The 27,253-nt window shown below is 41.8% G+C and overlaps 1 protein-coding gene across 1 annotated transcript in view; it reads right to left on the minus strand.

Annotated features, from left to right (window-relative positions):
- Positions 1 to 26,862, minus strand: part of pmfbp1 (polyamine modulated factor 1 binding protein 1) — a 150,070-nt gene extending 123,208 nt beyond the window's left edge. The window contains exons 1-3 of the mRNA XM_080793286.1: positions 26,799 to 26,862; positions 14,931 to 15,018; positions 12,929 to 13,015 (exon numbers count right to left, since the gene is read on the minus strand). The gene's annotated coding sequence lies outside the window, so the exon portion shown is untranslated. The remainder of the gene's footprint in view (positions 1 to 12,928; positions 13,016 to 14,930; positions 15,019 to 26,798) is intronic.
- Positions 26,863 to 27,253: the final 391 nt, after the last annotated feature.

The raw sequence follows: 27,253 nt of genomic DNA on the forward strand, positions 1-27,253 counted from the left end.
ACCCCAGGTTGGGAAACACTGAAATAGGATACAGAAACAATATTTCAGAGGATGAACCTCAGCCACCACACAATAAAACTCTCATCCTCCTCATTGCAAATCATCATGTCAGGCCTATATGGTCTTAATTACAGTGGTCCCGCTGTCACCGATACAAAACAAGCCAGAAGCAAAGAGAAACCATGGCGTAGCAACACCAATACTCTAATAATCTACAAACTACAGCCACAAGCAATGACAAACTGTACGGCTGAATGCTGTAGACCTGCACATATTTAGTCATGCGTGCATTCACGCACGTACTGTACGTACTGTACGCAATGCATGCATATATACAACGTCTGTGATGTGCTGTGAGCTTGTATGTAGGCACTTCTGTTTTGGTTATTTTTGGAAATCTTTTAAATGTCTTCAGAATCACTTTTATTGTCACATCACAGCCACATCAGGTGTAAAAGATATATAGGTATCTACTAGGGATGCACCGAAAGGGAAATTCTTGGCCGAAACCGAATACCGAATATAAGAAACAGTTGGCCGAAAACCGAATGCCGAATATCCGAATATATTTAATATTATATATTTTTTTTGCCTACCATTGCTGTCATTAAAGCTACCTGATTTATGGTTATGGCAAAACTTAACTTCAATAATATTCACTGTTATGGGTCCATAAAACATTTATTCAGCTCTTTTGAATGCATTCATTGCATATACTATTCGGTGATATAATTTCTGCCAGTGCCTATTCAGGCCGAAACCGAATAGGCCGAAAATGCTTTTTTTAGCCATTTTCTATATTTCTAATATTTTCTGCGGCCGAATATTCGGTGCATCACTAGTATCTACATATTTACAATTAGCATATTCGGTACACAGTATGTACATGAGGTTAGACATATGGTGTAACACAAAGACTTCCACTGTACCAAGACATCAGATACACATACTTCCCACAGATTACAATCACCCAAAACATGACATGACATGAAAACATGACTACCGGTAATGACAAAAAACTCCCATATCTGCTGGGCGAAGTAAAACCAACTGCAAACAGAGCGGCACTATTTGTGAGCTGCTGTGATAGGAGAAGGATATCAAAAGGAACACCTTAAAGACTACAAAAGAATCATTGTGGGTATTCCTGCATCGAGCGACCTCGGTACATATAAGAAATTGTGTATTGTTCCACTTTTTGCTTTGGCAATATAAACGTATGTTTTCTCATACCAATGAAGCCCTTTGACTTGAAATTGAATTGAATTGAAATGTTATTGAGGATAGCAGCGCCCGGCCTTGTACATGAGATGAAAGTATCAGCACGTGCCACGTTCAACTACATAGCCCACAAAAGGTTAGGTATAGTCCACCAGGAAACACACAAGTCCAAGGCCAGCCTGGTGACAGGCGATGGATAGTTTTTAAACGTTTTTTTTGGCCTATTATAATGACATGCCCCAAAATAGGGACGCCAGCCACAATGTGGTTAATTAAAGGACAGTGTTAAAGTAGCCAGATTTGGGGGTTTGTGCTTCACAGCATCGCACAACTGTTTGGGCAGAGTTCCTGTAACACATGTCGTCTCTCTGTCTCTCTGTCTCTCTTCCCGGAGTCTGCTCCGTCATGCACACGCACACACACACAACAAAGACAATGTTGTGCAGGGGGTCTCTTCCTCCTCGACTCTGTCCTCGCCGTTCATTAGCAGCAACGAGGTTCAAAGGAAACAAGGCTGGGCTCTGTCTTTTTCGCTCTCCCACAGACACTCTCTCTGTGTGTGTCAGTCCAAAGTCACTCGTTCTTGGGGCACGCACACATTTTCTCTCTCTTTCTTTAGGTGCTCAAAACATTTCTCTCTCTTCTGAATCAGTCCCTCTCTCTCTCTCTCTCTCTCTCTCTCTCTCTCTGTTCTCTAAACACAGTCTGTTCCATATGGCCCGGATAATGAGTGGCGAGTCTGAACGAAAGGAAACACAGCTCACTATTAGGCGGGGGAATGTCGTTTGACGGTTTTAAATAAACGGAGAGAGAACCCCGGGCCAAATTGCATCTCCAAGGACATAAACTAATGGAACAGGCAGACTTACTCTGAGCAAATATACACTCCGTTTAAACTGACATAATACTTGTGCAAAAACATGTGTAGTGGACCTACGCATGGCGCGGGGGCAGGCGGGCGGCCGCGGGCGGGCACGCATGAATGCACATACAGTACAGTACTGTAGCCTATAGGAGAGCCTGGCCCATATATGGCTTTGGACAATATATCCACCGTTATTTGACTATTGTGACGACATCGTCGGTATATCAACAATTATGCGATTGACTTGTGCCTGATTTTCAACCACTTTCAACTTGGCTACATTTTCATATAAAAAAGGCAGACTAACAGCACAGTAGAGGTTCAACAGATAATTGAACAAATATAATTAATCGCTTATACAAAATTGTTAATAATAGTTTATAATAAAATAATCGGTTAATTAACAATCCCAATTTTTGGCATGTTATTACAGGCAAAATGTTTCAAAAACATTAGAAATGTAGTTCTACAAGCTTGTATGTCAGGCAACAACATATAAAATAGGGATTAAAGTGGATAGATAGACCCTGATGAAGACCTTTTGGTCGAAATGCGTAGGTCCTGTTATTTATTTGCCTTGCTCATCATCAAATAAACTATTACATTTTTCACCAAAGACGGCTTGGATTATTTTCTTTTCAAGTCTGCAATTTACACTTTGACAAGCAGTACAACTTGGAGGAAGGATACCTTTAGTCTAAAGGTTTTTATATATCAAAAACATATTTAAAAATGCGCTTCTCAATTATTCAATGAATCAAAAAAGCAGCATTTATTTCTTTAGCATCAAAAAGCCCATGACCTCCCATCAAACACAGAACAAAAACAACATGGACAAACTGTGAATGCTATAGCCCGTCACTGAAAACTAATTAACGTGCTGTTGTTGTTTTATTATTATAAAAAATTTTAAGCGTCTTCCGATATGCTCTCAGGCGTAGATAAACACACACACGAGCCCTGCCTGGATCGCTCTATGGGGTTAATGGTCTTATCCAAGCTGATTAGCATAAGTAATTAGCTTGCTTGTTAGGGGATGTGTATATTTATTCAATTAGCACTCTGTGTGTGTGTGTGTGTGTGTGTGCGCTCTCGCGCACGTGTGTGTGTGCGCACATACGTGCTCGTGAGAGCATATCCTTGATCGCTGCTACAGGTTCAAATTGGAATGAAGTAAAAGTTAAGCTGCAGGCATTTATCACAGAGCTCTTTGTGTGCGTTGCGTGCACGTGGCGTGTGCACGGTCCATTTATCATTCATCCATCCCATGCACATAACAGATGCTCCCGATCGGATGCTAAACACCCCCTTCACCCCACCCCACCCCTCGCCCCACCCCACCCCTCTCCATGCTGTGCCGCGCTGCTGTAGCTCTTAAATTTCGACATCATCATTAGACGTCTGTTGGGTGTAATTAGCGTCGTTAACCAGATGAGCTGAGCGGAGCTGGTGCCAACCTGTGCCAGTCAGTCACCCAGAGGGCTGCGCCCCTCTGTCTGCAGTGAGCTTGAGAGCCTATACGTGTCCCCATTAGACTGTTCATGTGCATGTACCCGTGTATACCTCAATCAGGAGAGACTCACTCATTTATTTATTTGCACAACGAATAATGGATGTCATTCATGCTATTTTCTCCATTTAGTTATTTATTTTTTACACACACTATCTCTACAGTCATGTCTTCAAGACCGTATCCGGCCGATATTTCATATTCCATCCCAATTGGCTAAGATTGGCTTTTAAAGTTTGCAGGATTGGCCCGTTTTCAACAGAAAACAGCGTGCAATTTACGTGAACTCTTTCACAGACTTTCCTACTAGGCTGAGGAATATATCCCACCCTTTTCACAATGGCCTGTTATAGCGCCACCAACAGGTGTATTTTTGCAAAACACATTTTTGGAACAAAATGCCTCAAATCAACCAATTGCCAGCCAAGGTGTAAGACGAAATGGCATCCTTTTCACATTGGCCTCCTGGTATATATTATACCAGGAGGCCACAACCTGACCTGCCCTGGTGGAGACCTGTCCTATTATAGCGCCACCAGGAGGCCACAACCTGACCTGCCCTGGTGGAGACCTGTCCTATTATAGCGCCACCAGGAGGCCACAACCTGACCTGCCCTGGTGGAGACCTGTCCTATTATAGCGCCACCAGGAGGCCACAACCTGACCTGCCCTGGTGGAGACCTGTCCTATTATAGCGCCACCAGGAGGCCACAACCTGACCTGCCCTGGTGGAGACCTGTCCTATTATAGCGCCACCAGGAGGCCACAACCTGACCTGCCCTGGTGGAGACCTGTCCTGTGATAGCGCCACCAGGAGGCCACAACCTGACCTGCCCTGGTGGAGACCTGTGCCCCGAGGGCCATTTTATCTAGCTGCTATTATTCCTCTTTCTGGAGTGGAATTCAACAATTATTTAAAAGTCTCCGAGAGATCATTGAGGGAGACCTTTGTGTACAATGATGCCAAGGTTAATCTTCTAACATTGAACTATAGATGCACCAAGTCTTTGTGTGTGTGTGTGTGTACGTACGTCTGTAATCCACGTAACTCGAGGGCCGTTCACCCCACCGACTTCAAATTCGACACTCACGTTCCACCCCACCACAGAGGGTACAGTGCCCAGTGTCGAGTCGGTCGGACCCACAGTTGTCCAGAACCGGCCCCAAAAAAAGGCCTCTGCCCGAGCTCTGGACAGGGCCCACTGCCCAGTGTCCATATATGGAGCTGGCCTGTTCTGACATCATTCTGACGTCTGCAATAGACTCCATATTTGGGCATGCCCGACAAAGAACTCCATATATGGGCATAAAAGGGACACAGTCCATGGAAATTGGAATACCAGCTACTTATATCAAGTAGGATTCTTGTTTATTTTTTTAGAGAGTGGTACAACTCCGTGTGGGGGTTCCCGGTGGGTCCGAACCCCGGAACTTCCAGAACCCATGAATGAATGCTGGAATTCTTTTCCATGGACTGTATCTACTTTAACCGTTTCACCCGCCACTTTATTACTTTGAACTACTCAACTACTCTCTTTCATAAAAGGGACACAGGCATAAAATCTGGGTGGGGCATGCATTTCCAACTTCGTTCCAAGTAGACCAGTGCCCAATGGGCACCACTCTAGTACAGATAAATTAAAGAACAACAACAAAAAGACAATCTGTTGACAGCAATCAGTTAAAACTGTTGCATTCAGCAAATTTAGCTATTGAGTAAATTCCTAAAATGGCCAATGGGTACTACTGTGTTCAGTTTAAGGTCGCGTTGCAGGACGTTCCAGGAACCTGGTGCAGTCTTTCCCAGGTCAAATCTGGCACGGGAGTGAAACAATTAAGATAGTCAGCTCTATAATCTAGCCTGGCCCAGCCAGCATGCTTTGTGGCATAGAGGGGCGGGTAGCGCATGGAGCAAGCGTTTGTTTAATATTGGTTCACCCATTGGTTCACCCGAAACTAGGGTCCAAATGTCTCAATGATGGAACTACTGCATAGGGAGATACAACCAATCACCGCACATGAACTCGTTATACTCCATTAACACACACTGCCCAGGTAGATGTAGTTATAATGTATTATCACACTCTACCAGGTAGATGTAGTTATAATGTATTATCACACTCTACCAGGTAGATGTAGTTATAATGTATTATCACACTCTACCAGGCAGATGTAGTTATAATGTATTATCACACTCTACCAGGCAGATGTAGTTATAATGTATTATCACACTCTACCAGGTAGATGTAGTTATAATGTATTAACACACTCTACCAGGTAGATGTAGTTATAATGTATTATCACACTCTACCAGGCAGATGTAGTTATAATGTATTATCACACTCTACCAGGTAGATGTAGTTATAATGTATTAACACACTCTACCAGGTAGATGTAGTTATAATGTATTATCACACTCTACCAGGCAGATGTAGTTATAATGTATTATCACACTCTACCAGGCAGATGTAGTTATAATGTATTATCACACTCTACCAGGCAGATGTAGTTATAATGTATTATCACACTCTACCAGGTAGATGTAGTTATAATGTATTATCACACTCTACCAGGTAGATGTAGTTATAATGTATTAACACACTCTACCAGGTAGATGTAGTTATAATGTATTAACACACTCTACCAGGTAGATGTAGTTATAATGTATTATCACACTCTACCAGGTAGATGTAGTTATAATGTATTATCACACTCTACCAGGTAGATGTAGTTATAATGTATTAACACACTCTACCAGGTAGATGTAGTTATAATGTATTAACACACTCTACCAGGTAGATGTAGTTATAATGTATTAACACACTCTACCAGGCAGATGTAGTTATAATGTATTATCACACTCTACCAGGTAGATGTAGTTATAATGTATTATCACACTCTACCAGGTAGATGTAGTTATAATGTATTATCACACTCTACCAGGTAGATGTAGTTATAATGTATTATCACACTCTACCAGGTAGATGTAGTTATAATGTATTATCACACTCTACCAGGTAGATGTAGTTATAATGTATTATCACACTCTACCAGGTAGATGTAGTTATAATGTATTATCACACTCTACCAGGTAGATGCAGTTATAATGTATTATCACACTCTACCAGGCAGATGTAGTTATAATGTATTAACACACTCTACCAGGCAGATGTAGTTATAATGTATTATCACACTCTACCAGGCAGATGTAGTTATAATGTATTATCACACTCTACCAGGTAGATGTAGTTAAAATATATTATCACACTCTACCAGGTAGATGTAGTTATAATATATTATCACACTCTACCAGGTAGATGTAGTTATAATGTATTAACACACTCTACCAGGCAGATGTAGTTATAATGTATTATCACACTCTACCAGGTAGATGTAGTTATAATGTATTATCACACTCTACCAGGTAGATGTAGTTATAATGTATTAACACACTCTACCAGGTAGATGTAGTTATAATGTATTATCACACTCTACCAGGCAGATGTAGTTATAATGTATTATCACACTCTACCAGGCAGATGTAGTTATAATGTATTATCACACTCTACCAGGCAGATGTAGTTATAATGTATTATCACACTCTACCAGGTAGATGTAGTTATAATGTATTAACACACTCTACCAGGCAGATGTAGTTATAATGTATTATCACACTCTACCAGGTAGATGTAGTTATAATGTATTATCACACTCTACCAGGTAGATGTAGTTATAATGTATTATCACACTCTACCAGACCGATGTAGTTATAATGTATTATCACACTCTACCAGGTAGATGTAGTTATACTGTATTATCACACTCTACCAGACCGATGTAGTTATAATGTATTATCACACTCTACCAGGTAGATGTAGTTATAATGTATTATCACACTCTACCAGGTAGATGTAGTTATAATGTATTAACACACTCTACCAGGCAGATGTAGTTATAATGTATTATCACACTCTACCAGGCAGATGTAGTTATAATGTATTATCACACTCTACCAGGCAGATGTAGTTATAATGTATTATCACACTCTACCAGGTAGATGTAGTTATAATGTATTATCACACTCTACCAGGTAGATGTAGTTATAATGTATTATCACACTCTACCAGGCAGATGTAGTTATAATGTATTATCACACTCTACCAGGTAGATGTAGTTATAATGTATTATCACACTCTACCAGGCAGATGTAGTTATAATGTATTATCACACTCTACCAGGCAGATGTAGTTATAATGTATTATCACACTCTACCAGGTAGATGTAGTTATAATGTATTATCACACTCTACCAGGCAGATGTAGTTATAATGTATTAACACACTCTACCAGACCGATGTAGTTACATTGTATTATCACACACTACCCAGGCAGATGTAGTTATAATGTATTAACACACTCTACCAGGCAGATGTAGTTATAATGTATTATCACACTCTACCAGGCAGATGTAGTTATAATGTATTATCACACTCTACCAGGCAGATGTAGTTATAATGTATTATCACACTCTACCAGGCAGATGTAGTTATAATGTATTATCACACTCTACCAGGCAGATGTAGTTATAATGTATTATCACACTCTACCAGGCAGATGTAGTTATAATGTATTATCACACTCTACCAGGTAGATGCAGTTATAATGTATTAACACACTCTACCAGGCAGATGTAGTTATAATGTATTATCACACTCTACCAGGTAGATGTAGTTATAATGTATTAACACACTCTACCAGTCAGATGTAGTTATAATGTATTATCACACTCTACCAGGTAGATGTAGTTATAATATATTATCACACTCTACCAGGTAGATGTAGTTATAATGTATTATCACACTCTACCAGGTAGATGTAGTTATAATGTATTATCACACTCTACCAGGTAGATGTAGTTATAATGTATTATCACACTCTACCAGGTAGATGTAGTTATAATGTATTAACACACTCTACCAGGCAGATGTAGTTATAATGTATTATCACACTCTACCAGGCAGATGTAGTTATAATGTATTATCACACTCTACCAGGCAGATGTAGTTATAATGTATTATCACACTCTACCAGGTAGATGTAGTTATAATGTATTAACACACTCTACCAGGCAGATGTAGTTATAATGTATTATCACACTCTACCAGGCAGATGTAGTTATAATGTATTATCACACTCTACCAGGCAGATGTAGTTATAATGTATTATCACACTCTACCAGGTAGATGTAGTTATAATGTATTATCACACTCTACCAGGCAGATGTAGTTATAATGTATTATCACACTCTACCAGACCGATGTAGTTATAATGTATTATCACACTCTACCAGGCAGATGTAGTTATAATGTATTAACACACTCTACCAGACCGATGTAGTTACATTGTATTATCACACACTACCCAGGCAGATGTAGTTATAATGTATTAACACACTCTACCAGGCAGATGTAGTTATAATGTATTATCACACTCTACCAGGCAGATGTAGTTATAATGTATTATCACACTCTACCAGGCAGATGTAGTTATTATGTATTATCACACTCTACCAGGCAGATGTAGTTATAATGTATTATCACACTCTACCAGGTAGATGTAGTTATAATGTATTATCACACTCTACCAGGCAGATGTAGTTATAATGTATTAACACACTCTACCAGACAGATGTAGTTATAATGTATTATCACACTCTACCAGGTAGATGTAGTTATACTGTATTATCACACTCTACCAGGTAGATGTAGTTATAATGTATTAACACACTCTACCAGGTAGATGTAGTTATAATGTATTAACACACTCTACCAGGCAGATGTAGTTATAATGTATTATCACACTCTACCAGGTAGATGTAGTTATAATGTATTAACACACTCTACCAGGTAGATGTAGTTATAATGTATTATCACACTCTACCAGGTAGATGTAGTTATAATGTATTATCACACTCTACCAGGCAGATGTAGTTATAATGTATTATCACACTCTACCAGGTAGATGTAGTTATAATGTATTATCACACTCTACCAGGTAGATGTAGTTATAATGTATTATCACACTCTACCAGACCGATGTAGTTACATTGTATTAACACACTCTACCAGTCAGATGTAATAATATCGTATATAACTATATACGTCACTACGTGTAGATTTTAAATGTTAAGCCACTACTAATGGAAAAAGAGAGCACACATACCCTGTATACGTGTGAGCGCGCACACTCCGCACATATACGTACGTGCGCGTGTGTGTGCACGTGAACACATATTTTCCAAAAATAATCAAAAGTAGTTCTAAAAAACAAACAAAACACTTCACCTTAATTCAGACCTCAGCCACTCATGCCCCCCCCCCCCCCCCCCCCCCCCTCCCGCTCCCCTCCTTCCATCTCGCCACAACCGCTCCAAATTAATCTGCAAAATATTGATTTGAGGAGCGTTGGACAGGGGAGGGGAGGGGGAGGGGTGGGGTGTGTTGTGGGGGACTCAGGATTGCGGCCGCATATTAATAGAAGCGGCCTGGCTCTTCCTCTCTCCTCTATACTTTAAGATCCTCATATCTTCATAATTGATTAATGTTCCTTTGTGAAGTGGGGATGAATAATACATTAGTGAGGCCCGTTACACCCTCAGGCTGATGAGAAAATGTTTAATTTCAGTAAATGTAGCACTCTCTCTCTCTCTCTCTCTCCCCCTCTTTCTGTCTCTGGTTGGTGCGTGTTTGGTGTGTGTGTGTGTGTGTGTGTGTGTGTGTGTGTGTGTGTGTGCGTGCATGCTCGAATTCTTGGGTGTGCACGCATTTGTTTTTGCAAGCCTTAAGTTGTGAGCCAAAGACAAGATGAGTTCTGTTGATTTGTAGTTTTTCTTTGTGTTTTTTTTGTTCTTTTCCTGTGTTTACGTCTCGTCTCGAGGCCAACGTTGAGCAGGACAAACAAAGAGAAGCTTCCAGCACGATCTCACCAACAAACCACTCGCAGGCGGAGACGGTTCTCTGTGTTATTCCACTAAAGCTCGTTTCCCTGAATAAAACATTATTTAAACCAATCGGTATGGTACAGTATCTTACAAAATATCTGGTACATATATATGGTAGACTAGAGTATGCTAATACTATATAACTAGTACCAACAGATTGCATAAGGAAACAAAGTAAAGCTATATCTACTGACCCCAACTGATGTAGTTACATCTGCGACTGTGATATGGCTATGGCTCCTCTCCTCATGTGGTTACCGTACATCTGTAACCGTGCAGTTATAGCTATAGCTTTTTGGCAAATGTTCGCCCCAGCATAGGGGGGGGGGGGGGGTGGGGGTGGCGCTAGGGTTCATTCAGTCCACTTCTACGATGCAGAGTACAGGCTGAGCTGTGGTATAGTGGCGGGCTTATAATGACTAGCTGCACTTAAATGCCGCATTTGTAAATGGTGCTTTTTATCCAAAGCTCATTACATAGACTGTGCATTACTTTCACCCATTCACACACACACATTCATACACCGATGGCGGAGGAAACCATGCAAGGCACCAACCTGCACATCGAGAGCAATTTGGGGTTCAGGAGTGTTGCTCAAGGACACTTCGACACTAACTCTGGGAGAGCCCCGGGATCGAACTGGGAACCTCGTCGTATTTCCATCTGGCCACTCTACCGGCCACTCTACCCCAATTTACACGTACGTTGGGATAAGGACGATTTTGAAAACTGGTAGGGGCCGTTCAACTGGCGTGGGCCAAATACGGCTCCAGAAGACCTTTACGTGGCCCCTGGAACAGATTCTCCAATGTTAATATCATATAATCCAGAATGAATAGTATTTTATTTTCAGTCCGTTGTTTTTAGCATCCATTGCTAGCCTCGGATGGCTCCCATGGTGTGACTTCATCGAATCATCTCGTACACACGCACACGATCTAAAGCATCTTTACATAGTCATTTGCCTAGCCTGTGCATACAAATGGCCCTGTTCCTTGGGAATCACTCAGCGGTCCTGCGACCTGGTTAGAAACGGCACATTATGCAGGAGGCAGCAGGAGGTCGGCGTTATGAAAAAACGAGCACATTTCAGTTTTGAGTGAATGTTGCCCATTACACCAAAAACATTATTCCCATTCTGCATCCATTAGTCGTTTTAGTTTTTAGTGGATTTTGTCTATCTTCTATCTTCTACACTTGGAGGTTTTACACAGTATGTTTCATCCCTCCTCAACAGCGTCCTGGGCTCAATGATCGTCTTAACTCTCAAATGATGGTTCATGAAAAACATCACAAGAGCTTGCGCTTGGGTGCTCATAAAATAACATAAACAAAAACCTTTCATGTATATGTCTCCACTACTCTTCTCAAGAAGACACTTCCATGCCAGGGACCCATGCACAGAACACACTGAAAAATGAAATACATCTACTTCCTATTTTCTCGATCAAAATGAAAGTCTGTGCACTATAAAAGGACTAGCACAGAGAATATACTATCAAACATCAAAATGCATGAATGCAGTATATGAAGCAGGCCCTGATAAGTTACCAAGATGGAAATAATATGTTGTTCATTGTTGTGTCCTATATAGCACACAACAAATGATCAAACGGTTTGTCACAGTCTTCTGGCCCCCGACTTCAAGTCATTTAACAATTGTGGCCCCCTGGGTAAGACTGTACATTAAGGTTGGGCCTATTATTCACTATACGTACATTTATAAAGCAATATATTGCATTTATGAAGCCTGCTTATAATGCATTATAGACCCAACCTTACCGACACGTTTTGAGGTTTTGGATGGGCTATTTCTGATAGTTTTGTGTGAGGCCATTTAGCCTCACTCTTATCCAGAGCGAGACAGTGTAGTTCCTCAGTAAAAACAGGATCCCTGATGAACCAAGAACCTAGCGCCAGTCTAACCAATATACCGATCTATCAAGACATAATCAGTACATTGAAACTATAGGATACCAGGTAAACAATTAACCTGTCTACATTACATTTTTAACAAGAAATAAAACATGAGAACAAATGGCCAAGGTATATGTCTGCATGGTCATCTTATCTAAAAGGTCAAGTGCTAATGGCTGAAGTAAGGCAATAATAAGGCATTCATTTACCACGAAAACATTCCCGACAGCAACAATTCTACTTAGTTAAACAGACTGCTATGGAGTTTGAAGTGTAACCACATGAACTCTAGGGACCCTATTCTGGGCATAGAAAATAGACAAACATTTAGTGGATCAGCTATGTTTGATGAAGAGATGTAGCCCAGTGTATAGAGGTGGGAAAAGGAGGAGGTCAACAAAGTAGACGGACGTTACCTGATCATTCAAAATGACTGCGTCTTCAGCCCTCTTTTTAATGGTTTGTCCACCTCCGGTTTCTTCCTCCGGCTCTCTTCTGTTCACCTATAATGCCATGCCCAAAAATAGCTACAGGTTATTCATTCATTATTTCATTAAATGATCGATTATCAATTTATTTATTTTTGTGATTGAAAAAGCTAGGTTTCTATGTCAGTGGTTCTTCGATTTTTCAAAAATAGCAGAGCTTTGAGTTTGTAGATCTGCTATTTTTCAATAGCTAAAGCATATCTAATGCTAACACCAAAAGGGGTTCCGGACAAAAATGAGCTTGGAAAAAAAACAGTTACACTTATGTTGACATGGCATGGTACCATACAATGTGTTAATATGACAAAACATTTGATCTACTCGTCTTGTCTGCTTCAAAGATAATGTGACGGTTAAATGGAACCGCAAGAGCACATTTGGATAACACACTGAGAATATGAAGCTTAATGGTAGTTAACAAGGCCTGTGCGGGAGAGAGAAGGGACGGGAAAAAACAGTCAACATCTGGTGCAGAAGGAATGAAACACGCATCCTTGTGTCAAAATATGATTCAGCGAGTCAACTCTGCTTGTTTCCTTAAGCCTCTCTAATCTACACACAAACCACTAATTAGTAGCGCTGCAAATGAGTCCACTCATAGACGCACATAAACAACCAAGTGAACCAGCCAACACACACATAAACAACCAACAAGCCTGGGTTTACCACAAGCACCAAGAGTATGTATGCCGGCATGTATGCGTGCGCGCGTACACATTAAGGAATGTGTGGGCATTAATGCCAGACTCTCTGTGTGTGTGTGTGTGTGTGTGTGTGTGTGTGTGTGTGTGTGTGAGTGTGTGTGTTTCTTAAACCATAAGCCACAGAAGACAGTAAAACAGCAGTGGGTATAATTTAGTGACACCCTGTTAGGAGGTGTAGGAAGGCCGTAAAAGAAAAGAAGGGAAAAAAACCCTGGCGTTTAATCCTGGCTGGCGAGTGGACGCCATGTTTGTTACCCAGGGCTGTGAGATAGGCTGCTGGTGTAATTCATCACACACGCCCCGTCTCCCCGTTAAAACCAGGCTGCACGCAGAGCGCTTCCAGCGCCGCAGCCAAAGCAATATCGTAAAAAAGAAGTAAAAAAGAAAGAAAAAAAAGACACCGAGGAAACACACTCTGCATCGCAGTGTTTAAACAATAACAAGAATGTTGCACGGTTTTGTCATTGTCCCTGTCGGGTGGAGACCTTGTATGTCCAAAAGTGTCATTTTTCAGGATTGAATTGCAAATAATAAAAAATAAAATAAAAAATAAAGCAGATCTAAGATCTTGCGTCTATTCTTGACACTGTGTGACACTGTATGTATAGTGAAATAGAGGATTCTTTTTACGGAAAAAAAAGAAATAAGTAATAATAATAATATGAAGGCAAGAGATTTATGCAGGTTTCCAACAGCACTGATTGTGTAAATGCTCCCCCCTTTTTTTATATGATTTAAAGTTGGGATGGAAATATTGTTCGTTTTACTTGTTTACTATGCAATGTCACCTTCACTTTCTTATTACTGGCTGTCACTCTCATGCGATCGGATATACGCACCGGGAATGTGCTCGGTTTTATGAGCGCTGTAGAGCGAGTGTATCTTATTTACAAACGAAACGACCAGTTAAAAGTTAAACATACACCTTCCTGTATTGAGTTATAACAATAGCAGTTGGTTCTCAAAGTGGGGTTCAGGGACCCCGGCAGGGGCCCTCGGGGGAGGTTCCCAGTAAAATGAGGAATAGTTTAATTTCACCAGCTAGACGTTATAGTCCAGAGAGAATGGAGACACCGCAGTGACGCACTCACACTTAGTGGAGTGCAGCGCGCTATATTTTCGAGACGCCACAGCATTTCCGGGGGTCCCCAGCCCAAAAACGAGTAGTTGAGAATCCCTGCCATAAGTGGTGCACCCATTTCCATTCTCCAGGACTTGTCACTGACCTGCTTTTCCACACTCAAGATGTCCAGCTGCTTGTTGTTGAGCTGCAGGGTTAGAAGATCTTCTACTTCAGCCTTCAGATGGACAGGCCTACAGCAGAGAGAGAGAGAGAGAGAGAGAGAGAGAGAGGGACAGACAGAGCGGGGTTAGAACACATTTAACAAAATGTGTGACGATATACTGGAGACACCTGCAGAATCCTTCTCCAAATAAATGCACAGTTTATTTGTGATCCGGCGGTGGTTCAGGGGTAGAGTGGCCCGAATGGTAACCACAAGGTTGCCAGTTCGAACCCAGGCTCCCCCAGAGTTAGTGTGGAAGTGTCCTTGAGCAAGACTCTGAACCCCTAATTGCTCCCGATGTGCTGGTTGGTGCCTTGCATTGGTTTGCGCTGCCATCGGTGTGTGTGTGAATGGGTGAATGTGATGCACAATCGATCAATCAAAGCGCCTTGGATAAAGGCACTATATAAATGCACCGTTTACCATACTTGAATAAAGGTGTGATTTCTAAGACATTTTGGACGGATGTTGCTGAAAATGTAGCAAAATTATATGCCCCATTTCATGAGCTATTTTGCCGCCTGCTCGGTGGAAGACAAATAAAAAGTTTTAAATTAGCCAAATTTGGTGGAGGTTATTCAGGGACCAAATGGTCTGAAATGGGAACAGGTTGAAAGGAGAGAGAAGGTTTTCAATAGAAAGAAACTGCAGCCAATTTCATCCCTATTTCCCCTGCACAGTGGGGGGGCACTGGGCTTTCATGGCTCTGGATTGTCTGTCTCTCTCTGTGTGTGTGTGTGTGTGTGTGTGTGTGTGTGTGTGTGTGGGGGGGGGGGGGGGGGGGGGGTTTACAGACACTTTCGCTAGTAGCCAAGATAAGAAAGGCTATTTTGTTTTTCCATGGATGCACACACACACACACACACACACACACACACACACACACACACACAAAACATATTATGTTAAAACATTTTGTATTTACATATATTTCTTATAATTTTCTTCAAGATGGACTGACAAATTGATGCAAGTGTGAGTGTGTGTGTGTGCTTGCGTGCACACGTATGTGTGTTTGATAAATTGCCGTATATACATTGAAGTCATACATCTGGGAGGCTGAATAAATAACGAGCTTGGAATTCGTAATCAAAGCCGTAAGTGTTGTGATGATTATTGTCAGGACAGGGAGTGAGACCGAATGCGTGCCTGTGTGTGTGTGTGTGTGTGTGCGTGTGTGTGTGTGTGTGTGCGTGTGTCTGTGTGATTAAAGAAGGTTCTCAATTTCTCAAGCTGTCACTCAGGCCTATTAGGCAAGACTAACAAAATTAGTCATGAATATGCAGTAATAACATGCAAATTGCCACCCCCACCCCTGGCCCCCGACGTGTGTGTGTGTGTGTGTGTGTGTGTGTGTGTGTGTGTGTGTGTGTGTGTGTGTGTGTGCGCCCTGAGGGCTATAGACATTGGTTCTGTAAACCCAATTCTTTCTACATCATTACAGCAGTGAGGCATAATTCATAAGAATACAAACATGTGCATACGACACACCCACACCCACACGCACACACACACAACATGCCAGGGCTAATATATAGCAGGTTCCTGTTAACCATTTGATTGAAGAGTAAAGTGGCAGGCTGGTACAGTGGCACTGGCACGCGCATATACACACAGTGCCACACACACACAATGCAGCGCTCAGCTCGTGTGTGTGTGTGTGTGTGCGTGTCCCCAGGGTGATGTCTGACACGAACGGGGAGCTGCCACAGCAATTAACCTCTCTGTTAATGAGAGGAGCCCTGACAAGCTGCCAGATGGCACCGCCTGGCACGCTGCACGCACACACACACACACACACACACACACACACACACACACACACAGGTTGCAGTCTCTGCCCTACCCTCCTCACAACCTCTCTGCCTCTTGGACAGAGGCAGAGAGGCATAGCATGTTTTTTTTTACTGTTGGTACTTTAATACTTAAAAAATGTTGTACAAATTTCATGGCTTTTACTTGTAACATAACATACTATTTCTACATTGTGCATGGTATTGATATTTTTACTCATGTAAAAAGTATATTCCCACCACGATCAACTTTATTGTCACAACAGTGGGTGTAATTCTTTCTTTGTGCAAGCTCCATCATAAGAGAAATGGAAGAACGGGGGGAGGGAATAAAACAAACAAATGATCTACATATTTACATAAACTATTGATATAAGGTGCGGTAAGTACCTGAGCAGGTAAGACATGAAGGTGCAAGTTAAGGTGCCAGAAAAAACTAAAAAGGCGTTTTACGTGCAGGAATAAGGTGCAAAGTGTCGAACACAGAGCCCAGTCACACCGGGCGTACAGCCGGCCTGGTAACAGGGCCTGGTATTCCTAAACGTAACCTATAAGTAAACTATGCTTAAGCGGTTAAACCTCCAAGTCCAGGAAGGTAGTGAGACCAGTGTCCATGACATCAGAGACACTGGGCTCACTGCTACAATCTAAAATATCTAAAACCACATATTACACACATAAACACATCGAATCAGAACACAAACAAGGAATTATCAACACTAATCATCTAACACTATACACTATACAACATGGTGTTTGCCTCATGTAACAAACACCAACCGTTTAATTAAAATAAATAAAATATGTATTTATGACCAGATGTCTGTGTACAATAACATGACTGGCTAAAGTGGACCCAGGACACAATCTGCTATGGGCAAATATATATTTTTTCCTAATGTTTAAATTTAAAAGATATATGCATGTGCATGAGAATGTAAAGAGATATGGGGATGTTTTGGGAAGACTGCATATTAAGGCTGGGTCTGTAATGCATTATATTATTGCTTATTTATAATCCATTATGATGCACTTATATAAGGCTCATTAAAAAAAGGTTTATAATTATGCATAACAACTTATAACAAGAGGAGGTAGGAGGTCTCCACCGGCCAGCAAATTATTGGCTTAGGAATGCAACAAAAACTAAAGAATCCCCATGAATTCAAGGCTCCATGGGATTGAATCAATAAAAGAAATTGGGGGGTGTGAACTTAATAATATGCAGTCTAAATGTCCTTTCAGACAGGGAGCGAGTGACGCAGGCGTTGTCGCCTGGATCAGCGGCAGGTCTGCTCCAGGTCTGCCCATGAGGGGGCGCTCACCACAGCTCACCACAGCTCACCACAGTCCCGGTCTAGTCGCCCGCTGGCGGGCGCACGAAACGAGCACATGACACGCGCGACAATTTCACGGGACCGCGCCAGTGAAAATACCCTTGCGCAATCGCCACCCCCTCAACTTCTCCGTGCATTCCACTATAAATGCAACGTCTCTCATTGAAAATGAATTACTAGGCGTGTCAGTCGCTCGCAAGTCTGAGAAGGCCTTTTTTACTGAAGTATCTTTTGTTTTTTAGTTATACTGTATACTAAAACAGTATTTGGTTGTTTGGTCGTTTTGGTTTATTGCCTCAGGCAAACATTGTGCCGCTAGACCACTTCATGCTGAGGCTGACTTCCAGGCTGCTTGCGGTGGCTGTCCTGTCATACCCATAAGGCAGATGGGAGACGTGCAGACAGTGGGTGTGTTTGTGGTGGTTGGTGCATAGCAGTGGTTGAGGCCTGACTCACTATAGGCCCTGAGCCCTTTACTATTGAATTAATGACACTTCTCTTGAGGAATGGGAGATATTAGTATTGATATGTTATCATGGACCCACTAAAAAATAAAAAATAAGTCACGCCACAGATGGTTAAATGAATAATTAATTTAAAAATCTAAAGTATTAAGAAATCTCTCTCTTTCTAATGTGCAAGATTGGAATCCATATTTAAGTCACTCAGGCTTAAAAGGTCTTACTTTTTTGAAATGACTATGAGGAAAATGAACGGGGAATAATTTCCTGGGCCCTGGTAGGGGCGGGACTGCGACGCTCTATTGTCTGACGGCCTTTGGAGAGGTTTTTACGAAACAAATGTATATTATATTAATGTATGTTATGAAAAATAAGAAGAAAGGTAAATTACTAAATGACCATTTGGACAGACAAAATTGGTGACTTATTTAAGTAGGAAAGAAAAAAATGGATGGAGGACAGAGTGATTGTTTAGCGGTTTTTAAAAATGTAGTCAAAGCAAGAGTTTTGTTTGAATACAAATTTTAGGATGATGGAGGTTTTTAAGGGTGTTTGGGATTATGAAGGTGTGCTTTTTTCTGTAAATGATGAGGGAGTCACTTTAGTAAATGAATTGCTCTTAAAAAAAAAATCAGTCAAATTGTAGTTTGTAACAGATTTGAATGTAAATAATTTCAAGAATAAAGAAGTTGTTAAAACAAAGTATCTCTCCCTCTCTCTCTCTCTATATATATATATACAGTATATATATATATATATATATATATATATATATATATATTTCAGGCCAAAAGATTCAGGCCAAAGAGAACTTTCCCAGTGAAAGAAAGGGACCGCACACTCCAGAGACTCCATGCAGGACAAGATTACCGGTATTTTCTTTTTATTGCACGACACGTTTCGCCATTTGGCTTCGTCAGGTGCTTTGCATACATGAGATATACATATATACTGTATATATATGACCTTCCACCGTAGAGTTAGGAAGGACTGCACCCCCCCCCACACACACACACACACACACACACACACACACACTATGCATCAAACTGCATTAACTGTTTCGTCGTGTGTCTTCGTCAGGACAGTGTGCAGTCCCATCCTAACCCTACAGTGGAAGGTCAATCTGTTTTTAATACCTGTATCGTTTTTGGCATTTCAAGATTGATACGGATTAAGTTTTATTTTCAAAGTTATTCATTAATCAATTTATTCCAGCTTGTAAGAACGTAAGTAGTCAGAAAGAAATAGCATGGACATGTATCGTGTGTGTGTGTGCGTGCGTGTGTGGATGCATGTGCGTGTATAAGAGAGAGAGAGAGAGGGAGAGAGAGAGTCCACAGCCCACCAGGCCAGTGTGTATTGATCAGTTTAGCTTGCCTTAATAAGAGAAGAGAGAAGTCCAACCTGAGAGAGTCAATATAGAGAAAAAGAGACACACCACCACCCCCTACTCCCAGCCTTTGGCCTCCGCAGAGAGAGAGGAGAGGGAGAGGGAGAGGGAGGGGGAGAGAGAGAGAGAGAGAAAGGGGGTAGGGTGTTTTTGAGACAGAAAAGGTACAGTATACAGTAGCTGCATACACCAGTCCAGAGCAACCAACGTCAGTTGAGTTCGGGACGGCTACCCAAACAACCCCCCGAACGGTGGACAGACAAATGTCAGTGTTCTGGAAGCCAGAGCCTGAACCGCCACCACCGCTCGTGCTGTCGGCTCCGACTGAAGCAGAGAACACACACCTGGATATCACGAGTCACCACGACCACGACACACTGTGCACGGGGAGTTTATGAGGGAGGTTTTTTGCCCTTTCTAGCACGAGGTTGTGTTTATGAATGATCACTAGAGGTGTTTGTACCTCCTGGAAGTCTCTTCCGAACCACCACCTCTTTTCACTTTTTACATGCTTAACTGGTGACAGAATTAATTTAAAGTTGGGCTGAATGAATGTGGAAAACGATGTGGAATGTCTGACCAATCACGGTAGCCCAACTTGTCCGTGAAGGCAGAACATCTCGGAGGCACTGGCTGAACACCCGACATACAGTTCAGTTCGATATACAGACGCTTTAACATTTAGAAGGTTCTGACTGAGGGTACAAATCCAGAACCTGTGAAATACTATACTCGACGCACGACAACGGTTCACTTAGTTCTTGCAGTGGGAAAGGGGAGTCAATGTAGTGACACGTACGGTATGTGTCTGACTCTCCCGTCATCAAAGAGCATTCTGCGCTCCTCAGCATTACCACGGAGACACGGCGTGTACTCTGTAGACTGACAGGGGAAGTGGAATAACAATCAAATCGTGAGACGTGATGACTGCAATGAGGCTACGACTCGTCCCCGGTCCATCTCAACTCATCTGTTCTCTTGTCCTAACGAGAAGACGTGAAACGTTGAAGTGGAGCTGACGCAGCGCCGCTTCCACTCGCAAGCAATTTGTGTAATTTCGTCGCCGTCAGGCAAGAAACCTTGTATGTCCAGGTCTAAACTTTTGGTGAATTAATGCTCTACACACCATACATGGGCAACTGGCGGCCACATAGTCCAGTAATAATGTACTGTAATCATTTCAAATTTTCCTTTTGCTTTAAGTACGGAGAAAGGAAATTTTGAAATGATTTGCCTTATATAGGATGTCTATGGTGGCCATACTGTACAGGCCATTTTCAACACTTTCCCCACAGACAATTTCAGGCAACTTTTTGTATGTTATTCAGGACATATGTAAGATACAAAATCAGCTGAGTTTGGTTTTTTTGCAATTAGTTGGAGGTTGACCCCTTTTTTCCCATATAATGCCTGTACTAACATGCAGACCTCACCTTGACTTAATGCGGCCCTCAGGTTAATATCAGAATATTGATATTTTATTTAGTTCAGCTGTTACAATTCCAAACATGACCCGCTTTAATTAGGCTACTAAATGAATAGCTTAATGACTAGTATTAAAATGTTATTGTCTTTTTTTATGTCCAATGTATTTGTATTATTAGTTCATAAAGTTAACATAACTTAAAGGCATTTGAAATTAAATGCTCTAACACATCATACTAGAGCGCCATGAAAAAGTAGTGAAAATAGCCGATCTGTACGCTCATGACGCACAATGTGACGGATCGTGAGTGTGTAGATCAGCTAATTTTACTATTTTATGGAGGGAAATACTAATAAATAACGTTTTTTTGGACGTACAAGGTTTCCACCCGACAGTGACGATTTGTAAATGTGTTGCCAGAGTTTGCTCATGCCTTCCCCCCCCCAAATAATAAAGAATAAAACTCTGTCAAGGTCTTTTTTTCCCCCACAACACCCTTTACTTATACTTTCAGCATTTGAGTACTCCTGACACCATTTTTTTTAAATAAAAAATACACACTTGAGTTTAGTCAAGTGTACAAACTCTGCAGGAGATTATGAAGAAGGAAGGGGGGTAAATAATGAAATAATTGGAGGGAGATGGGAAATAAAAAGTGACACCCACACACATCAATACAATGATAGATCAGTGTGTGTGTGTGTGTGTGTGTGTGTGTGTGTGTGTGTGTGTGTGTGCTTCCATGCATGCTCAGCTCAACGCAAATTCAACTCAAATATATAAATAAATCTGTAGATAAACAAAACCAGCGGAAATGGGGAAAAGTAGATAAAAGACTTAAGCTTCACCATGAGTTCATGTATACCCCCCCCCCACACACACACACACACACACACACACACACACACACACACACACACACCTGGCAGAGTGATGTTACCCTCGAGGGTGGTTTTCCATCCGCTGTGTTTAATGTTGACGCTGGTGGCAAGAAGCGCGCACGGGGCACGCACACACGCACGCACACACACACACAGTCTCCACCTGCCTCCCATTTCATTTCACCAGGCCTGATTTAGTCACTTAATTTGCTTTCTTTCTTGTTTTAATATGTTATTGTACACGCGGCCATTTTAGAGACGCGCCTCCAGGTGTGATGTAAATCCCCTCACGCTGTTTGGTGATCCGTTGACCTTTTATCTGGGGAAAGGCGACGACTTTAAAGCACATATCTGTGACGACTACCGTGTGACACCACATGCGGATCTGCCTTTAGCATTTTACTCAGCAGGTTTGACTCGACTCCATTATAAAAATGATCTATAATCAATCCTTATTATTATATTTTTAAAAAACTCTCCCAAAAACAATGTAGTCTCTGTGACACATCTAGATTCAAAGGTTTTCCTAGAAGCTTTGTCATTGGTCGTTTCACTCATTGCTGGCTGTCTGAATACAAAAAAAAAGTAATTAAAAATGTGACATATTATTGCTTATAGTTTCCAGAAACGTCTCGTCATAGAGAGCACCTCTCCGCCCCCTCACCGCGTTGAGGGGCAAACTGAACCATAGCCGAACGGTGTGAATGTCAATTCACACGCTTCGCGTTTGTAAAATTACTCATTTGCCGACTAAAGATTGAACGGAAAGGAAGAGAGCTTTATCGGAGAGCTTTATTATAGGAAGAGAGCTTTATCTCCGCGAAAATCGGGGATATTATGAACACACGTCACTCACACACAGAATGGAAATATTTTGACAGCTAATGGCCCACTTTCAAGGCTACAACCGATGCGCAGCGCAGTAGCCTATACCTTATGGAAGGAACAAACTATATAGGCCTACATGCAATTGCTTAGCGAAAACATCTGCAGAAATCGTTCATGCCACATTTTAGATCGGGCGGTTTTTTAACTGTTAAATCTGTTCATTGAAAATCGCTGATCTGCAAGCTCACTGGGTTGTAGATGGATTATAATTATACTAATAGTGATATATAAATAAAATCATGACACCCAATTAAAATAGAAACCTCATAGATTATATAAATGTGTATGTGGCTTAACCCATTTTGGGCGGGAACCCGTTTTGGTGTTGGCATTATGTTATGCTTTAGCTATTGAAAAATAGCAGATCTACAAGCTCATAGCGCGCCACCGAGTGGCGCGCTACGAGCTTGTAGGTCTGGTATTTTTGACAAATCGAAGAGCGACTGACATAGAAGACATTTTTAGAATCTGATCTCAGGTCAGAATGGAAAACTGTCAAGATGTAGAAGACATTTTTAGAATCTGATCTCAGGTCAGAATGGGTTAATTAAATGACCAGCGCTTGGCTGTTATGCAGCCACCGTTCTGTGCACCGTCAGCGCCGTCACATGATTAGCTGATACTTGATTGTTCGATAAAAGTCCAGACAATAAAATCCCTTCTAAAGTCCTTCTGTTATGGCACAAGTATGAACCGAGCAAATCTGCACCATTATAGTAGTGTAATAATAGCATGGAAAAGACACTGTTTACATTTACATGCTCGTCATGTCACTCTAGCAAAGTGATTGGTCTGTGTCTCTCCTAGGGTCCTACCTGCTCCACAACAAGGATGCGGGCTGGAAGCGACAAATGTTTACGCCCCTTTTGGGATATTTTGCTGGGCCCTATACACGGAATTCCTGGCCACGCCCCCTACTTCCGTTTCATTCTTTATTTTGGAGCGTGACTTGCAAGGATTTCCGGTAGCCGTGTTGACAGTTTGTTAAGTTTATCATCAGACCGTCAAGACGTGTTTGTTTGTTGATTCTCGTACTTGGTAGCTATACTACTTACAACCACTTAAAGCTGCAGAAAAGAATCGATAGTTGGAGCCCTATACTCCAAACTCTGGCAACTCTACGTTTGGCAGTTTGGTGGTGGTATAATGTAGATTGAATCCCATACCCCTTAGCTATATTCTTCCAAAGCTTTTGAATTACTTGCTTAAATGCAATGAGTTCACAGTATGTACAACATAAAGAAAACAAGTTTTTTTTCTACAAGATCTACAAGTTCACAACGCGTCGCAGCGAGATTGTACATCTGCTATTTTGAGTGCACGACACCGCAAACAAAAAGTAAGAATCACTTTTATGGAATCTAAATAACTTAAATCAGTCATGGCCAATGAGAACTGTAATCCATGCATTCTCCTTATTGCTACGGTTGAAAGGGGCACGTTTGCCCACACTGACATCGAGAAATATTAAAAAGTTGAACCGTCACGGCTTTGTGTGTGTATGGGACCTGGGTACATCCATTCAGTAGCGTCACGAGGCATCAAGAAAGGGCCTAGAACCAGGGGTTTTTAAGCAGCTGGTGGATGAAAATGGCGCTCGTGCGCAGCCTCAACTTGTAGCGTCGGCCATAGGTGCCGAAGGAAGGGTCAGAAGGGTCTATATGTCCCCACACACTATTGGGAGACGACTGGTCTAATTATTTATTTCGTTTCCCCGACCCAGTTAAAGTGAAATCAGAGAAAGCACGGACGCAATGGTGTGACTCGTGAGTGATCATAAACATGCTATTTGATGTCATTCCGGTGTGCCTTTCTGTTTTTATTTATTTTATGTCGGCTCCACTGATCTCAGAACCAACTTCAGGGGTCCATTAGGGTGTTTTAGCTCTATGTGTATCTTATTAAATAGAAATTATTTTGTAAGTACTATAGCTGGTTAAAGACTAGATTGTAAATATTAGTTGGTAGATTAAATTCCGAGGAGCCGGAGGACTCATCCACTGGTTACACTCTTCGGAGCAACAGAGCTACATGAAAACAAACAGCGAACGTCTTTTTTTTTTTTGCCGACGCTACAAGTTGAAGCCACGTGTGAGCATCATTTCCACCACCAGTTTAAAAACCCGGAAGAGACGCCTGGTCTAGGCGCTCTCTTGATGCTACCATCTGTACATCGTCACGATGAAAACGCACAGCTTTGTGTTATGTCGGTCTGTATGATTTCCGATGACGAGAACATCGTCGTACATCAGCCAGTCTCAAAGTCATGGATTCCGTGCTCATAATATACAGACAGACACACACACACACACACACACACACACGCACACACACACAAAGCTGTGCATAGGATAGCCAAGTCCCTCATCCTTGATATGAAAGGCGGTGCTGCACTTCACACGAGTGTGATTCTATCATTGTTACTTCTTACTGTCAATTAGGAAAGAAAATGTGAATTTCATAACCAGACAACATTAACATTCAATCAGGGAAGCACCCAGTCCTATAGCGGCACTTCAGTGCCCGGTAATATTGGACCTGTTTTACATAAGTCTGGGTTTTCAGTCTCGGGCCAGCAGTCTCGGCCAGACAGTGACGGGGAAATCTGCAATCAGTCCATAGACTTAGACAGTCACACAGCACGTCCATGCATATGTAATATGAACGCAAAGTTTTCAGATTCAGCAAATGACTCTTTCATCAGTTTTGTCAAAATGTATGAAACTTATCATGAAAAAACCTCTTTGTGAGGTTGAGACAGGACAAGTCTTACACAGCCTGGGAGCATTGCATGGTGGGAAGTATCATATCAGCGCTGTCGGGTGGAAACCTTGTCCAAAACCATTACTGTTATCGTAACAGACGATCTACAAGCATCACGCATCACGATGCGACACGTCGTGAGATTGTATAGATCGGCTATTTTCACACATTTTGTGTGACAGTGATGATGAAACTATAGGGTATCAATTTACCAAAAAAATAATTAAAGTTGAAAAATGTGGAGATACAAGGATTCCACTCAACGACGACCAACATGGAGATTTGCATATTGCTATGGGGACAGCGGTGCTGTCGTGACACCCCGGGGAGCTCCACCTCCCCAGGGAGAAGGGAAGTACCCGGGGCCAGCGCTGATACCGATATACCTGCAGTACCAGAGTGTGTGTGTGTGTGTGTGTGTGTGTGTGTGTGTGTGTGTGTGTGTGTGTGTGTGTGTGTGTGTGCGTGTGCGCGTGTGTGTGTGCACGTGTGTGTGTCGTGTTCAGGAAGTTATTAGGTACAAGTTCTAAATCATTCGAGAAAAGCAGTAAACTTTCTTTCTTGTGTAAAAAACAGAGCAGTCTGGTGCTCAGGTGGTAATGTAGCCGGCTGCCCACCACTACTGCGAAGGCTGGGGGTTCGAATCCACCACTGCATCCGGCTCCGTCAAGCGCCTATACGCGTGGGAGGGAAGCCGGGGCGGGGAGGGTGATATTTGTCACTATAGGTGACTATAGTTTTGGGGCGGGAGGAGTAGGTGTCCCCCCTGTGGGGGCTCCTCACTGGCTGGTGAGTCAGTAGGATACAACAGCAGTAACAGATGTATGTGGGTAGGAATTAATTGGCATAACTCAATAAATACTTACGTGTGTGAGACCCGTGTCCGATTGGGTCCTTCAGCGTGAGTGTCCTCAGACTCGACCCCCAAAGCCTAAAAAAAGAAAAAGAGAGAGAAAATAAACAAATAATGAGCAATCATATATTTTTCATAGTTCAAATTGATCATTTCCAAGACAAGGGCAGCAGCAGCAGCACAGTTCACCAGATTCAAATTAGCTCCAAAGCCGACAGGATCAAATAGTGGGAGGGGGAAAAAAACAGATGAGAAGATGAAATGTGAAATATGATTATGCTAATGGCTCAATAATTGGGTTTGGCATCGTTTTCTTCGCTTGGGGATTAAATCTGAGTGGAAAAACTCAGAAGTTCCTCTAAGTTCCTCTAAGTTTGCCGTTCATTTTGAGTTCCTCCTCAGATTCAATAAAACAACTTGGACTGAAATAACTTCCACTTCCCTCTCTTAACCATAGAGTTATGATAT

This window comes from Protomyctophum bolini (assembly GCF_963924005.1).
Source record: "Protomyctophum bolini genome assembly, chromosome: 21".
Lineage (NCBI taxonomy): Eukaryota > Metazoa > Chordata > Actinopteri > Myctophiformes > Myctophidae > Protomyctophum > Protomyctophum bolini.